This window comes from Marmota marmota, unplaced genomic scaffold, assembly GCF_001458135.2.
Source record: "Marmota marmota marmota unplaced genomic scaffold, marMar, whole genome shotgun sequence".
NCBI classification, from domain to species: Eukaryota; Metazoa; Chordata; class Mammalia; order Rodentia; family Sciuridae; genus Marmota; species Marmota marmota.
In genome coordinates this window covers 1,628,754-1,645,052 of record NW_026000057.1, presented here as the reverse complement: position 1 = coordinate 1,645,052, position 16,299 = coordinate 1,628,754, and the positions used below count along the sequence as shown (strand labels likewise).

Here is a 16,299-nt window from a genome sequence, read left to right as displayed (position 1 = left end):
CGCGACCCCTCGCCGGCAAGGGAAAACACGACACAGGATTCTTCTTTCAGCAGTTTATTCAGGCCTTGATTCAAGTATCATCTTCTAGCGACCCACCGCCGAGCGGCCAAGCACAGCCTAATAAAGCCTCCCGCATACCAAAATCTTAAGCTGCCACGTGGACCTTTCTCATAGGATGGGAAGGGACTGCGTGCCAATTCTCCATATTAGGAGTTGTTTGTCACAGGCCACAGTGGAAGCCGGCGCCATCTTCTAATGGCGGCCACGGTTTAATTAGAACGGCTCACAACAATCATGGATTGTAGTAATTAGAGTTTTCTTTCTCTCTTCATTAGGTTGACTAAGGGTTGATCGATTTTATTTATTTTTTCAATGAACCAACTTTTTGTTTCATGGGTTTTTTTTGAAGTTTTTTGTTATAATTTCATTGATTTCAATTATTTCCTGTTTCCTATGCTTTTGGGGTTGGTTTGTTCATTTTTGAGGGCTTTGAGATGTAATGTTAGTTATTTATTTGGTGACTGTCTGTCGTTTTAGTGAATGAGCTCAATGCAATTAACTTTCCTCTTAGAACTACCTTCATAGTGTCCCAGAGATTTTGATATGGTACTATTTTAAACTTCATCTCTGATTTCTTCTGTTATCCTTCAGTCATTCAATAGCATATTATAAAGATTTCAGATAATAGAGTAGCTTCCAGTTTTTATTTTATCATTGATTTCTAATTTCATTCCATTATTATCTGATAGAATGCAAGGTATCTCTATTTTTTCTGTATTTTCTAAGAGTCTCTTTGTGGCATAAGATATGATCTACTTTAGAGAATGATCCATGTGCTGCTGAGAAGAAAGTATATTTGGTCATTAATGGGTAAACTATTCCATATGTGTCAGTTACATCTAAGTTATTAATTGTATTTTTTAGTTCTATAGCTTCTTTATTTAGTTTTTGTCTTGAGTATGTATCCAGTGATGAGAGAGGAATGTTAAAGGTAGCCAGTATCATTGTGTTGTGGCCTATCTGAGTCTAGAAATTAAGATAAGTTTATTTGACATAGATAAATGCTTCATGGTTTAGGGCATAAATATTTACAATTGTTATGTCTTGTTGATGTATAATTTCCTTTAGCAGTATGAAATGACCTTCTTAGCCACTTCTGATTAACTTTATCTGATATGAGGATAGAAACACCTGCTTATTTATGAGATCCATGTAAATGATATGTTTTTTACTCCTCCATTTACCTTCAGTGTATGGATCTCTGTCTATGAGGTGAGTCTTCTGGAGCCAGCATATTGTTGGGTCTTGTTCTTTAATCTGATTTGCCAGTCTGTGTCTTTTGATTGATGAGTTTAGACCATTTACATTCAATGTTATTATTGAGGAATAATTTTTATTTCCTGTCATTTTGATTTATTTCTGATTTTAATTTGAATAAATTGCTCCTTTGACTGACTGTTCTTCTATTATAGTTCTTCTTTTTGATGGTTTTCAATTTTATTTTTTATTTCTTCTTTGTGAAATATTTTACTAGGTATGTTTGTAGTGCAGGCTTTCTAGTTATGAATTCTTTTAACTTTTGTTTATGTTGGAAGGTGCCATGTCATCAGCAAATTTGAAGCTTAATTTTGCTTGATATAGTGTTTTTGATAAACATCCATTTTCTTTCAGAGCTTGGTATGTATTATTTCAAGACTTTCTAGCTTTTAGTGTCTGGCTTGAGAAATCAGCTAAGATCCAGGATGGTTTCCGTCTAAATGATACAAATCCTTTCTCTCTGGCAGTCTTTAAAATTCTATTCTTATTCTGTTTTGGGGGCATTTTCATAATAATGTGCCTTGGTTAGGTCTGTTGTAATTTTGTATATTTAGAATCCTATAATCGTCCTATGTTTGATTTTCCACTTCATTCTTAAGGTTTGGAGAATTTTCTGATATTATTTCATTGAAAGTATTGTGCAGCCCCTTAGTTTGTTTTTCTGAGCCTTCATTTATCCCAATAAATCTTCAATTTGGCCTTTTCATGTTGTCCCATATTTCTTGAAAGTTCTATTCATGGTCTCTTAACATCTTTTCCCATGGTCAACTTTATTTCAAGATTATGTATTTTGTCTTTGTTGCCTTAAATGCTTATCAGTCAAGTGGTCTTGTTTGCTGGTGATGCCTTCCATTGAGTTTTTAATTATTTTATTGATTCCTTCATTTTGAGGATTTCTGATTTGATTCTTCTTCAGGATTTCTATTGCATTACTGAAATGATCTTTTGTTTCTTGGAGTTTCTCTCTGATTTCACTCCTTTCATCATTTTTTTTTAACCTCACAGTTCATTTTAACTTTGAATTGTCTACATTTCTTCTTTGAACATTTCCTCCACTGTAATATCATAGGATTCTGTTAATGAGGTATTTTGGTTTGTTCCCTTTTTTTTCTACCCATTTGTCAGTAAGAATCTGAGGCATCAGAGCTGCTACCCTATAAATTTATAGTATCCCTGAGGGTTTCTAGTACCTCAGAGTTTAGTGGGAGACACATAATAACAATAACCAATGCAAACAATATACAGCATTAAACTAAGTACTTAGTTCCTCTTTTGACATCTACAATGTTAATTGGCAGTATAAACAGAAATGGTATGGTAAGCAATTGCCAACAGCAAAGACGATTTGGGTTTGCTATTTCAAAAAGTTAAAGGGGGAGAATGCAGAGGAGATATAGGATGTGATAAATGAGAGGGAGGATGAAAGAGAATAGTAGTAAAGATTTCAAGGAAGAGTGAAAGAACAATAGAATTTGGCTCTTAGTGAAAGAAAAGAGAGGAAGAGAATCAAGAGAAATAGGAGGAAAACAATATAGAACAACTACAACGTAAATAAATAAACAAATAAATAAAAGAGAACCAAAGTATATCAACCAAAAACCCTAGTCCTCAAGAGACAGTCAGGAAAATAACTACCTTCAAGAAATGGTAGAAATGAGAAGACTGAGACAAATATGTCTACATATAAATGTTCATGAACCATTCAGCACAAAAAATTTAAGAAGAAAAAAAGAAAAATTTTTTGACAAAAGATTAAGGAATTGTTTCCACCGCAGTGGTAAAAAAATAAAAATTGTCAATAATATTATATGTTGGTTGTTCATTCCCAATTGTCTGTCTTTCCGTTTTTCTTGAGGTGTGCATTGCGTGTAAGAGCAGTAGTCAGGGGCTTCAATTCCTTCTTGTCTTTATGGAGCTAGTCGGGTTGCTCTTTCTCAGCTTCCCTTCTCTCCAGGAGCAGATTGGAAAGTGTTGTCTACTCCACTTACAGCAAGGGGTCGCTGTGGAGTTTGGGGAAAGGCGTTCCCTGAAGTGGACCTCATAGAGGCAGGGTTTGGGTCTAGCTGGACCCCCAGTGCTTTATTGAATGAGGATTAGTCTGAAGCTTTTAAATCAGCACACCCCCAGGGCCTGGCTGCTTCCTATTCATGCTGGGAGTCTATACCACTAGAGTCTTCCCTGGGTTTTATGTGATTCCTGGATTATGCAATGAAGGAGCCAGTCCTTTGCCCCGTTGGCCACTTAAGGCTCCCTTAGTTTAGCCTCCTGGGCTTAGTTCCAAAGTGCACACTCATTCCCCCTCCTGCCTGGCCAAGTCCCAGGCTGTCCCCAGCTGGTCCTGTGAACCAGGAGAGACACCCAGTATCGCTCGGGTTGTAGTGTCCTAAATTCCCCTGCGTACAACACTCTCCATGCCTGAATTTCACCTGGCTTTCTAGTCACACTCTGGGTCATGTGGCAGGCCCTTTGTCAGGTCAAGTTTTTAGGCCCAGCTGGAATCACACAGGTCTGAGTGCCTACATTGGATCCACACCTGCCGGCTGCCCTAGAGCAGCAGGAGACAATGGTGGCTGTCCTGGATCTATGTGGGCTACTGGGAGATATGCACTGTCTTTCCCACACCAGAATTTAGTGTAGTTCACCCACTGGACCTGTTCAATAATGTCCTAATGTCCCTGATCACCCATTTCTCCATTTCAAGACATGCCATGATGTCACCAAAAATGTAGGTTTTCTTAGTCCCTGTCTCCCATTTGCCTGCAGAGGATTCACATCAGTGGCCTCCAAGCACCCACTGTGAGTGTTTCTTTCTTTTTTATTTTATTCCTTTCAAACTTCTGAGTCCTGGACTGTTCTGAGAGTCCAGTATAAAATCTCAGTAAGGTTTCTTTTTCAACCTACCTCAAAAAGAAGCTGTTTGTCTGCATTCCTGGTCTCACATCATGGAGCAGCTTGGAAAGTAACCTCCTCTACTCTGCCATCTTAACCAAATTCTAGGTTTTCCTTTATCCTTCATATTTTGGATGCCCATAATTAAGTAGGCATCAAAACCAACCAAATGGAGTGGAAACAATTTATTATTGATAAAATTTTGATTGGATGATATAGTACCCATTTTATATCAGATGGAGCTTCCTAATGTTTCCTTCTAGAATTACCTACCTAGGCAGACACAGCTGGACACAGGCAGGTTTACTGCTTGGGGCAGAGCCCACCCTTGCAGGCTTACCACAGGTAGAAAGAAAAGAAAATGAAGTCTCCTCAAATTCCAAATAGAGGAGGAAGGCCGAGTCAATACGGAAGGGGAGGACAAAGGCAAGAGTATTCTCTAGTGCAATTTCAACATGAGAGTCCTGAGGAATGGAAGACCTCCACCCCAGTCATGTTCTTTTTGTTTCCTTGAACCATTAGATTTAGCAGTCAAGCCAGTGGCTCATCAGAATTATGACTGAACTTATTTGAGAAAACTGTTGATTCCCTAGGAGTTCTACTCTTGGCTCATAAAGTTGAGAAGCACTGCCGCTTTGTGTACTTAGTGGGAAGTTTAATTTTCACTCCTAGAACTGTTTTGTCCAATAAGATAGCCACCGGCTATCTTAAATTCAAATGAATTAAAACCAAATTAAATAAAATATAAATTCCATCCCTTGGTCAGAGTAGGCACATTCCAGTGCTCAATACATAGTGGAGGTCTCTAGGATAGAACAGACTAGAATGTATTTGTGTCATCACAGAACCATCTGTTTGATTCCATTACTTTAGAAAGCATTAAAATACATTAGTATAGTACATTAATGAACTTCAGGACCTTGTTTTACCTTACTTCAGACTCACACATCCAATATGTTTCTTTAGAAGTTATTCAATTACAATACCTGACAAAAAATGCTCCAGTAATTCAATGTTGACTGATTATTTTTAATGTTACGACATTCCTAACACAGGAGAAATTATATCCAAAGATAAAGCCCAAATAAGATGAACTTTTGGATTTCCCTCTGCTTGGTTTCTGATTCTCTTCTACCTCTGCTGGACTGGTCCCTCCGAAGCTTGGATAAGGGGGGCTCCTCAGTGGCAGTGGGGAGGTCTCTCCTCATAGTCCAGTGAAGACCCTGTGTTTCCTGCCTGATAGTTTTTTCTCAGCTCCTTTTTCACATTTTCCAGACCTAAGTAGCTTTCACCCCTTAGGGGAGTGGAATGGTTTTTTTTCTGTCTCATGGTTCTCTAAAGGAGAGGCTCCATCTCTGGTGTTCCTTCTCTCACATTTTGTCAGAAGGCTTCGCAGCGGAACAGATGATTTCCTCTGCTTCATCACTGGTTGTTATTTTCCTCTACCTCATGGAGTATAGATACTGTTTGCTGTATGTGAGCACCTTTTTTCTTTTGGTTCAGAAAAATTGATTTTCTAACATATTCTTCTGAATTTTTTATTATACAGACTCCTGTAGTGAGAGATAGAAAATCATTCATTGCTGAATCTACCAAAAGCATCTAATATTTATACAAATTTTATTTATCTTCACCTCCTGACAGAGAACATTACCTCAGAGGTATTTTGTCTTTAGCACAACAACTAACCTAGGCCTGGATCCTCTTTATCATCTTCCTCCTTGGATTTTTTTAGGGTATCTCCTCAAAATCGTTTCTTCTTCTGGAGTCATGGTTCTACATGTCTCTAACATGTCTCTTCAGGCAGTGGGTTGCTGGTGAACTGGATCTCTAGAAAACAAAACAAAAAAGTCCTGATTTGAGGCGTCCGCCCATTTTACAGGTGTAAATACTTCCACCATGGTTGAACTGAATCAGCCACATCTGCAGCCACTCAGAAACTAATCCAACAACATTCTGAGTTTTTGACACCAATTGTTATGTCTTTGGTCCTCATAAAGAATGTAAGTTTCTGAGATTCCTCTCAAGAGCCATCTGGGTTTTTGAGGCGTGATTTCCATATTGCTCATGTTATGGATTTGTATGAACATATATTTCAGTTGCTTCACATCATGAGGAGAAACCATTCTGGTCTCTCCTTAGTTCTTGACATTTTTGTTTTGTTTTGTTTTTGACTGATGATTTGGGCTTCAGCCAGCCTTTCTAATGTGGAAACAACTAAAACAAAGATGATAAAGAATTAGTATTTTTTTTTAGCATAGGACCTGAACATAATGAATCTTTAAAGAAGCAAACTACTATGGTAGATTTTTTATAAATTTATTTATTTTAATTAGGTAAATATTTTTATACAATTCTTTATTCTGTCTCCTAACCTGCTATTTTGGGGGATAATTTATGAGATCCTTTAAACCCTTCTCCTGTTAGTCTGTTTTTGTTTGATCTTAAGATCCTGACTGGTCATTGTGGGGCTCACTGAGTCTCTAACTGGCCTTTTTCCTTTGATAGATTAAAAACAAAGTTCATATTTGCTTTAATCTTCCTTGAGAGGTAATCTTGCAAGTTGCCTTTTGGGGAAAACCTTTATTCCCAGATATTGCTCAACCTGTAGGTGATTGTGAGGACTTCCCTGTTGTCATACTCTGCCTGATTTTGGATATTTTGAAGGACAATTTTTAACAGGTGACAACTTATGGCATTTAATTGGTAGTATTTACCACTGTGCCAGAAGCTACTTGAAAGAGGCAAAAACTCAAAACTCTAGGATTACCTCAAAATTAATAAAGATAGCGGAACTTTAAGCACAAATATACACTTTTTCCTTCCAGTGATAACTTTGTCTTCCTTTATTAGCCATACCTATACTTTTGATCCTTGATATGTGTATTTTTCCTGGTTTTATTGTAAAAGATTTCATAAACATCATCAGGATTCACAGAAGCTATTAACTTTTTCTACTTTAATTTAAAATTATTACTCCACTAACGCCCACGTACTGCTGCCATATGTCTTTTGTCTTTTGTCTTTTGTTGTTAATATTTAATGATGCTGTTTCCTCACCCTCACAAGGGTAAAAGGAAATGCTATTGGACGATGATTACTTTGTGGCTCACCCACAGTCCTCCCATCCAGCACTTTCCAGGAACCAAACTACAGAAAATGGAAGAGATTCTCTTTCTTGAGAAGTTTCAACCGCTTGTTCTAGGAAATAGTCTCCATCCTATTTAAACTTTTTTGGTGCTAAATCATATCCCCATCAGTTTATGTTTGGATGGTTAAAACCACTGACCTCATAGTATTTTGGTCTGAAGTAGGACTTTACAATTTTAACTCAGATTCAGCAGAATTACTTATCTATGTTTTTTTTCCCTCAAAGTTGATGAAATCAAATCATCTGGGAGCTTTTGAGAAATGAAACATATGCATCCCATTGTACTGAATGAGAATCTGTATTCCCAAAGTAATTCTGCTATGCAATGTGTTTAGAAAACACTAGTTTAATATATAAATCTGTTTCTAACTTTTCAACCATTCACTAAATATTTTAATTCCTTCTGTATACAAAGAGATATGATAGTGGAAGAACCAAAAAGAGAAAAAAACAGTAAATTTACATAACATTATACCAATAAGCAGCCACATAAGGAACCTGCATATCACAAACAATAGAATTCCCAAGGGCAAGAATGGGAACATTCTTCTGGGCTGGGTGAAGGACTTTTGTTAGGTTGGTGAAGGTCTAGCAGGTATCATAATGGTGGAAGGTGTGTCCAGGCAGAGGAAATTCTCAGAGCTGCAGAACCAGACAAACTCCATGTGGTGAACCCAGAAAGGAGAGACTATAAAGGGGCAGATTAGAAAATGATCTGAGTGTAATTCTGAGGAATATTTTTTATGTTTTGTTACATGACTGAAGAAACAACACCCTTAGAAATTTTAATATGACTTTTGCTCCAAAGATATTTCTAATACTTCTTCTTAGGAACCTTTTCCTTCTGTATCCCTGTTGCCTATTCTCCCTGCAGTGGTTGCTGCTTATAATCATCACATTCTTCTGATTATCCTCTTGTCTTCAGCTATTTCAGGTGCCAATTTTACCAAAATTCTTATTTATTGCATTTCCCTTTGCTTGTTTTATTATTTAGATATGTAGCATTACTGTAGACTAATGTGTGTTACCTGCCTTGGGTCAGTTAAGCCTCAAAAAATCTTAAACTACAGTAGACTGTGATGGAGGTGGCCAGCTGCCCATCAAATATTATTACCTTTCACTTTAAATGTCTAAATTTTGAATTGGGCTCCAAATTTCTTTCTTTCTTTCTTTCTTTCTTTCTTTCTTTCTTTCTTTCTTTCTTTCTTTCTTTCTTTCTTTCCTTTCTCTTTCCTCTTTGTTGTCTTATTATGGGAGTCAAAGAAAAGATCTGATCTGAAGAGACAGAAGAGTTGGTGCCTCTGATTTGGCAACTCCCAGTCTGCTTTGGAGTGAGAGGTTACCTAGGGAAGTGGTGGACCACGTACTGGAAGGAACACATGTTTTTGAGTTGGGGAGCTAGATGGTGGTTCTGAGGACTGATATTTAGTACCTAAACTTGAAGCATAAAGAATATTCAAATGTCAGAAATATACTCAGGGAAAAACAAATGTTTCAGAAATATGTTTTGGCTCAACATTAAAGAAGACATTTAATAGCCAGCTGCTATATGCCACAGAATGTCTGATTTGCTTCCTGAGGTAGTGATTTATTAAGTTCCTTATCACTAGAGGTGAAAGTTCGGTCCAGGTATGGTGGGGTGAAGGTGACTCAAATGGAAATGAGTGATTGGACACTTGACATTTTTTCCACAGTGATCTTTGCAGTACTTGTTTAGATTGAGGTTCAGAAATATGTTGGGTTTTCCTTTGGTGCTCTAAACTACTGATTATACATCAATTGGTTAGACTTTCTTCTTTTCCTTCATAAATGTATTATTTTCCCTTTATTAAATAAACATATTTTTTCAAAGAATTTGAAAAGTATAAAGTAAAAAAAAAACCTCACTGTTGTTTTGCAATCTGTAAAATTAGGCTTCTTAGCTTCAAAATGGAGGTAAAGAGGAAATGAATTTATTTCGGGGCATTCAGCAGAGTAATTTTACCCAAAAAGCACTGTAGACATAATGTCAGGGCCCCCAGTTTTTTTAGCAGCCCATGACAAACTTTTAATTTCTTTTTAAATTTTGAATAAAAATGAGTTTTTAGATTAAAAATTATTGTGTAATATAAATATATCTTTTTACCAATGAACAAAATATGCTATATAGCTATATATGAGAGTTTGTGTGTGCGCGCATGGAAAAAGGACTTCATGAATGCAAAAAGTGCCTAGGGTCCCCTAAAATAAAGAACACAGAGGCTGAGGCTTGGAGGCCGCCTCAGGAACTGTATCCCCAATCAAATCCGCATGAGCACCAGGAAAAATTCCTATTGCTGCTGCTGGCACTGGGACCCCCTCCCACACTGTTGGCTGACACTGAGCAGAGGGTAGAACCTCTGCCCCCACTGCTTCTGAGAGCTGGCAGAGCTATCAACTCTCAGAACAGATTGCCAGATGGCTTCTGTGAAGCATATGTTTCTGAGCTGATGCTTTGTGCGGTGACATCATGGGAGACTTGGCTGAATGCTTACATACTCTCAATAAGAAAGGCTGAAAAGAAGATTCCTGGGGTCTTTCTTGGTGATGGGTGAACTTGTCAGGTGGGGACATTTCCCAGACATAGGAATGGTGTTCCTGAGATTCCAGATAGGCAAGCCACCACACAAAACCCCCAGCACATTGAAGCATTACCCTCTAAACTTTATGGCATATGTAGGTGTGGCTTTTGTGTAATAACTCACATAAAAAGTGCAATGTCTGACTACTTACAATGTGCTATTCTGTTTGAATCTTATAATTTAATCATTAACTTAAAATAACAGCATTTGGGGATAGGCATTATTGGTGCTATTTCCCCATTCTATTAATGAAGAAATAGGTTTAAAGAGGCTCAGTCACTTGTACACGAAGATAAGGAGTAGTGAAGACAGGATTTTTATTGTGAATCTTACCTGCTACACTATATCATAGTCACAAATGAGGTGTACAGCTTTAAATACTGCCTTTTACATTTAGTGTTTTGATGAAAAGCTTTTCAATTGTGGATTTTAAACTATTTCTGGATATGTTTATAATGGTGACAGAATATTCCACCCACTTAATGTGACAAAATTTATTCAAAGATTTTTATATTGTTAAATATTTAGGTTGCTTCTATTTTTTCCTATATAAGCCATATTATAGAAATTCTTTGCATATACTTTCTCCTACATTATATTTCTTCTCTAGAATACAGATCTAGAGTTAGAATACAAAATCAAAGGGTATGTAAATGTATTTTCTAAGAAGCCAATGCAACACTTTTGTTTAATTTAAGATGAAGAAACAAGCTTCTTAATAATATCTATTCAGATTTCAAGATACTAGTCTCATGCCTTCCTCATGCTGTGGGGGAGGGGGATACTTGTTAAGACCAGGCTGAATATTTGACATTTACCTAAAAGTATTATGGTTTTGTGGATGTTAAATTATGATGGGCCTAAAGTGAACATCTCAACTTGTATTAACTACTTTAGTGATCATGTGCCCTAGATATTCTGGGATGGGTTAAGAACACTTTGAAAGTTCCCGGAAAATACTCTTAGGATAAAGGAAAGTGGCATTCAAAACAATCTCAAGTAGCATCAAGTATAAGTGATTTTTCTTGTTTGCCAATGTGTTAGATGAAATATTTTCAATCACTGTTTTAATGGTTATTTCCTTGAGTACCAATGAGGTCGACCATTATTTCACATATTTATTAATGAGTTATTTCTTCTTTGGGAAGTGTTGTTTGACTATTTCTCACTTGGTATTTAGTATTTATATCAAATAGGTTTGGTATATTGTATTTGTTGCAAATAATATCATATCTACTTTTATTAATTTTTAATCTAGGGAAATTTTTTGGTATAATCTAAACTACTAGGCATTTTCTTTGTAATTTCTTCTAGCATAAGTTTCAGAACTATAATTGACGTCTTTCAACTTTGTCTATATTTTTTGTGTTATATTTTATTTTTATTTATCCCCATTATACATTTGGAATTCCTATTATAGCTAATGAAACATATTTTATTCCCCAAAGCTAGACAATTATCTCAATAATTATTAAACCATTGCTTTTTGCATTCATTTGTGGTTCTGATTTTATTATGCAATGAATTTGGGTTCCCTTTCTCTGTGTCCACAGAGTCCTATGCCTGTTTACATCAATTTCTACTGTAATGGAAAATGGCCATTAATTTTCTCCCTCCAAATTTAATGGGAGGGGACAGAATTGTGCTGTCCCTTTGATAACTAGCACAGTGCTTGGCATGTGACAGGCATTATATATCTGTTGAATGATGAATGCATAAAATGATATTTTTCTGGCAAACCCATATTTTCTCACTAATTACATCCATTCCAGAATCATTTCTGCACTGTGGTGAATGTTGTGTCACAATAATACATTTTATCATTAGAGTCAAACCTCTTATTAATATTCACTTTCAGAATATTCTTTTGGAACCACGATTTATTCTTCAAATGAACTTCAGAAAATTTCAACAGCCTCTAAAATTGGTCCCATTAGAATTTTTGTTTGAATTATGTTAAAATATAAATTAAGTTTTGGAAGAATCGATATTTGTATTGTAAATACCTTCCCACTCACATACGTGTTACAGCTCCTTATTTCCCTTTACAGCTTTCAATAATTTTCTTTACAGAGTCATTCATAATCCTTTTATTGATTTTCTTGTTACTGCTGTAGTGATTCAGATTATTATTGCTTCTGCTGGGATTTGTATTCATTTATTTTGAAAAACTTACTTTCTATTTGTTGCAATTATGCAAAAAAGTTACTGTTGCATATTTACCTTACATTCTGGGACTTTGCTTGAATTATTTCATTAATTCTAGTAGAGAAATTTCATAGTTGAACTAAAGACCACACATAATGGTTGAGCATAATGTCACTTCAGCTAAATTCTATTTTTGTCTTTACAATTAGGAGTGGGAATTGGGTAACAAAAATATGATTCTAAAAATTTGCTTTTGGAGATTGCATGGAACTTTTGCACCTGTGTTAGAGACAGTTGATTATATTAGCTTCTAGTAACTTCATGCAAATAATCCGAGCAGGCATTTAAATGGGGGAACTTTTAGGGGACAAACGTGGAGGTTTTTCAGAACCCATGACTACCTCCATATTGCATAATTCCCCGACGTACGAGGTATGTTCCCTCTCCGACCTCTTCTGAACTCCAAGCTTCTCAGCTCCAGGCTTTGGCATAATATCCCAAAACTCTTACTGAGGGGACCTTTGGCTTGGAGGCACGCAGGTTATTTTGGTTCAAAGTAAGACATCTGAAGCCTAGGTTTCTTCCATGGGGTAATGTGAAAAGATAGTCAGCCTTGATGTTAGTGGCATCCTCTTTACACACTCTCTGAAGCAGGAGAGACCTGTGTCTTTCAGGACCACAGAGGGAATGAGCCCAAGGACCACAGAATGCACCAACTACATCACATGAGGTGGAAACCCAATGGGGCCACTTCAATTTCCTTTTTGTTTGTGACATTCTAATCCTAAATAGTAATGCTCGATTCAACCTAACATCCATTTAAATTTATATCATTTTAAGTAGAATTCTATTTAAAATAGATTTTTTAGAAAACTTTTATGTCCTGATTAATGCAGTATCCTCTTTGGTCATTTATTGTGAAGGTAATGATGAGTGTTAAATGAGGCTTTTTGTTTGCATTAACTCTGTGGGATGTTTGTCTGAGGTGACCAGGCACTTCAGTAGGTTTGAGTAAATATTGGCTCTTGCTATATAATGGGAGCTGACAAGTGACAAACACCATAATGGGGACAAAATGAGTGTGAAAGACAGTTCCGTATAACACCATTGATCTTTCTGCATCATAAACATTTGTTCTTTGGATTTGCACAGTTATTCTTTTTATATTCAATATATTTACTCATCATCTTATGAGGGGTTGCCCTTCCTCTGTATGCTTAACTTACATTTTTTAAGAATTATTCAATGGCTTGTTTGGACACTGTGGACCATAGGAGAGTCTGTTGACCTCTGGACATTGTATCTGTAAGGCAATCTCATCACCTTTGCAGATGTCTGACACCTCAAAGTAGCGAGAGGGACATACAGTCTCTTGTGGTGATAAGGATAGGACATTTCCATGTGTTCTACATACAACAGGTTAAGCTTTGGTTGGATTTTAAAAATATAAGGGATAAATTATGGCTTGTATTAAGTGTAGAATAAAGTTACTCCTTCATATACCTCATGACCAGGACTAATTAGACCCAAGTGTCTTTTGCAAAGTCTGTCTGAATAAAAGCTCAAAATAGCAAACTTAAGACTTTCTACGTAACTTGTGTATTTCATGTTTTGTAATCAATTGATGGTTTACATTTTTTTTAGTTGTAATTGGGTGACTAGTTTTATGCTTTTTCTTATTATAAAACTTTTCTTTTCTAATATTTATTTTAAAAGTAACTTTGGTTATACCAGACTCAACACATGAGAAATGGTAGGAGAAATTTAGATGAAGTATTTTGTTTTCCCCAAATGAAATTAGATCTGATGTGATTTATAGCTCACTTGTTATAGTTTCCTCTTTCTAAATTAAAAACCATATACAGTTAACCATCATATCTGTGGGCTCCACATCCTTCAATGAACTGCAAATCAAAAATATTTTTAAAAATTGTGTCTATGATGAACACACACAAACTTGTTTCTTGTCACTATTCCTTAAACACTATATTATGGTGGCTATTTACACAGCATTTATATTATATTAGGTGTATTACAAATAATCTAGAGATAATTTAAAGTATAGGGAAGATATGACTATGTTATATGAAATACTAGGCCTCTTTATATAAGGAATTTGAACTTTTGCAGATTTCAATATCTGTATGAGATCCTGGAACAGTTCTCTCAGAGATACTGAGAGACAACTATAGAATTGAGAGAATGATGTGATAAGATAAAGGAGAAAAATCTGATGCAATATTTATTTTTATATGTGATAGGAGGAAAATGTGTTTTGAATAAAGTACAGTAGTATTTTATAAAATAGTATAGTACTTTATTCAGTAAGTTATTATTCCCTTTTGACAGATACAATGAAATTTTTGTAGTTGATAATAAAATTATAATTTGGAAATTATAATTTCTGACAACAGAAGTAGGAAAAAAGCCCCATGTATTATGTTTAATACTCTTTTTGCATGCCATATGGTAAAAAATGTTTTGATAAACAACATGGCAGAGTGATAAAATGCCCAAACTCTGGGCCCAGATATTGGATTCAAATTCACGTACTGACATTTAAACCAACTGTGAGATTCTGACTGAGCTATTTCATATTTCTTGGCCAAATTCTTTACCTGCAAATGGTTGTGTTGGAGATTCCAAGCCCACCCTCAGTTTAATGGTTTGCTAGAAGACACAGAAAAACTGTATAACCATAGTTATGTTTTATAATAGTAAAAGGATACAGACTAAAATCAACAAAGGGAACAGGCTCATGAAGAAAATCCAAGAACCAATTTCCAGGTATTCCTGTCAGTGGAGTCCCATGCTTAAAGTTCCTAGCACACACACACACACACAAAGTATAACACGTTAATAAGCAAGGGAAGCTTTTAGAACTTTGGTTTTTAGACTTCTATTGGGAATTAGTCACATAAATGTGTAGCATTGGGCAACTGACCTCAACTATACAGACTCCAGCAACCCTTGCCTTCAAGCAAAACCAGGTGTTCACTATAAATCACATTTTATAGTAAATTTAGCTGGTTGGATTGAAACAGCGTAGGGCAGGCCTCATGCATACAAAAACATTCTTAACCACTCAGACTATTCCTCAGAGTTATCTCCCAGGAACCAGCAGAGGCCCACCCTGGAGAGTTGCCTTTCTATGGAATGTGCAGGGTTTGAGCAATGCAGACTGGCTGCATTAACCCTTTCTTGCCCAGGGGTTATGAGGATAAACAAGTTAATCCCGTAACTTAGAAAAGCATTTGGCAACAGAAGAGAGCTTGGCACTTGTGAGCCGTATGTAAGGGGCAGCTATAATTCCTTCTAGTGGATCTCTGTGAACTGAATGAGGCAGATTAATTGGAAATAGACAGTTGGGTTCTATGGATCTTGTGATGATGAAAAGTCCCCAAGTTTGTAATGAAACTGGCAGCATAAGCGTATTAAATGTGATATCCATGGGTGCTTTAGAAAGAGAAGTTTCCTGTAAAATGCCAAAACGTAAAATTTTGTTCTCTTGTCCTTTGCAGAGCCCTGAACCCAGCAAAACCGTAGTCAAAGAGGAGAGCTGTTGAGGAATACAACATACATAAGGTACAGAAGTCATTCTCAGTAATTGACACATAAGACTCATTTAAATTGACGATTAATTCAAGCTTATTACTCTATTATTAACAAAATATTTTATAGTAATGCCAGCTTGGTGTCTTAGAATATGTGGGACTGTGTGTTATAGGTAGTTAACCATATCCTAAAGAGAAATTGGTTTCTACAGCTACATCACACCAATTTTGAAGGTTGTGGTTGAACTAGGCCTAGACAGAAATGTGAAGGAATCAAATTGCTATTATCACTTTTTTTTAGCATTTCATTTTGTTTTAATTTACCTACAATCATTACTCAGGGAAAGTAATTTCAACAAACATATTTACTTGACCATGACCCCTTAATATTAATACTATATTTAATTTATTATTATTATTTAATATTTTTTGTTCTTTTTAGCTATACAGGATAGTAGAATGTATTTTGGCAAACTGTACATATAGAGAGTATAGCATTCTATTTAGGATCCCACTCTTGTGGTTGTACATGATGTGGAGTTACCCTGGTTGTGTATTGAAATACAAGGCTAGGAAGGTTATGTCCAATTAATTTCACTGTCTTTCCTATTTCCCTTCTCTATCCCCCCCCCCCCCCCCC

The 16,299-nt window shown here is 36.1% G+C and overlaps 1 protein-coding gene across 2 annotated transcripts in view; it reads left to right on the top strand.

The window, feature by feature from the left end:
- Inpp4b (inositol polyphosphate-4-phosphatase type II B) overlaps positions 1 to 16,299 on the top strand; it is a 729,464-nt gene that overhangs the window by 340,120 nt on the left and 373,045 nt on the right. For both annotated transcript variants that reach the window (XM_048813449.1, XM_048813450.1), the window contains one exon: positions 15,627 to 15,690. The gene's annotated coding sequence lies outside the window, so the exon portion shown is untranslated. The remainder of the gene's footprint in view (positions 1 to 15,626; positions 15,691 to 16,299) is intronic.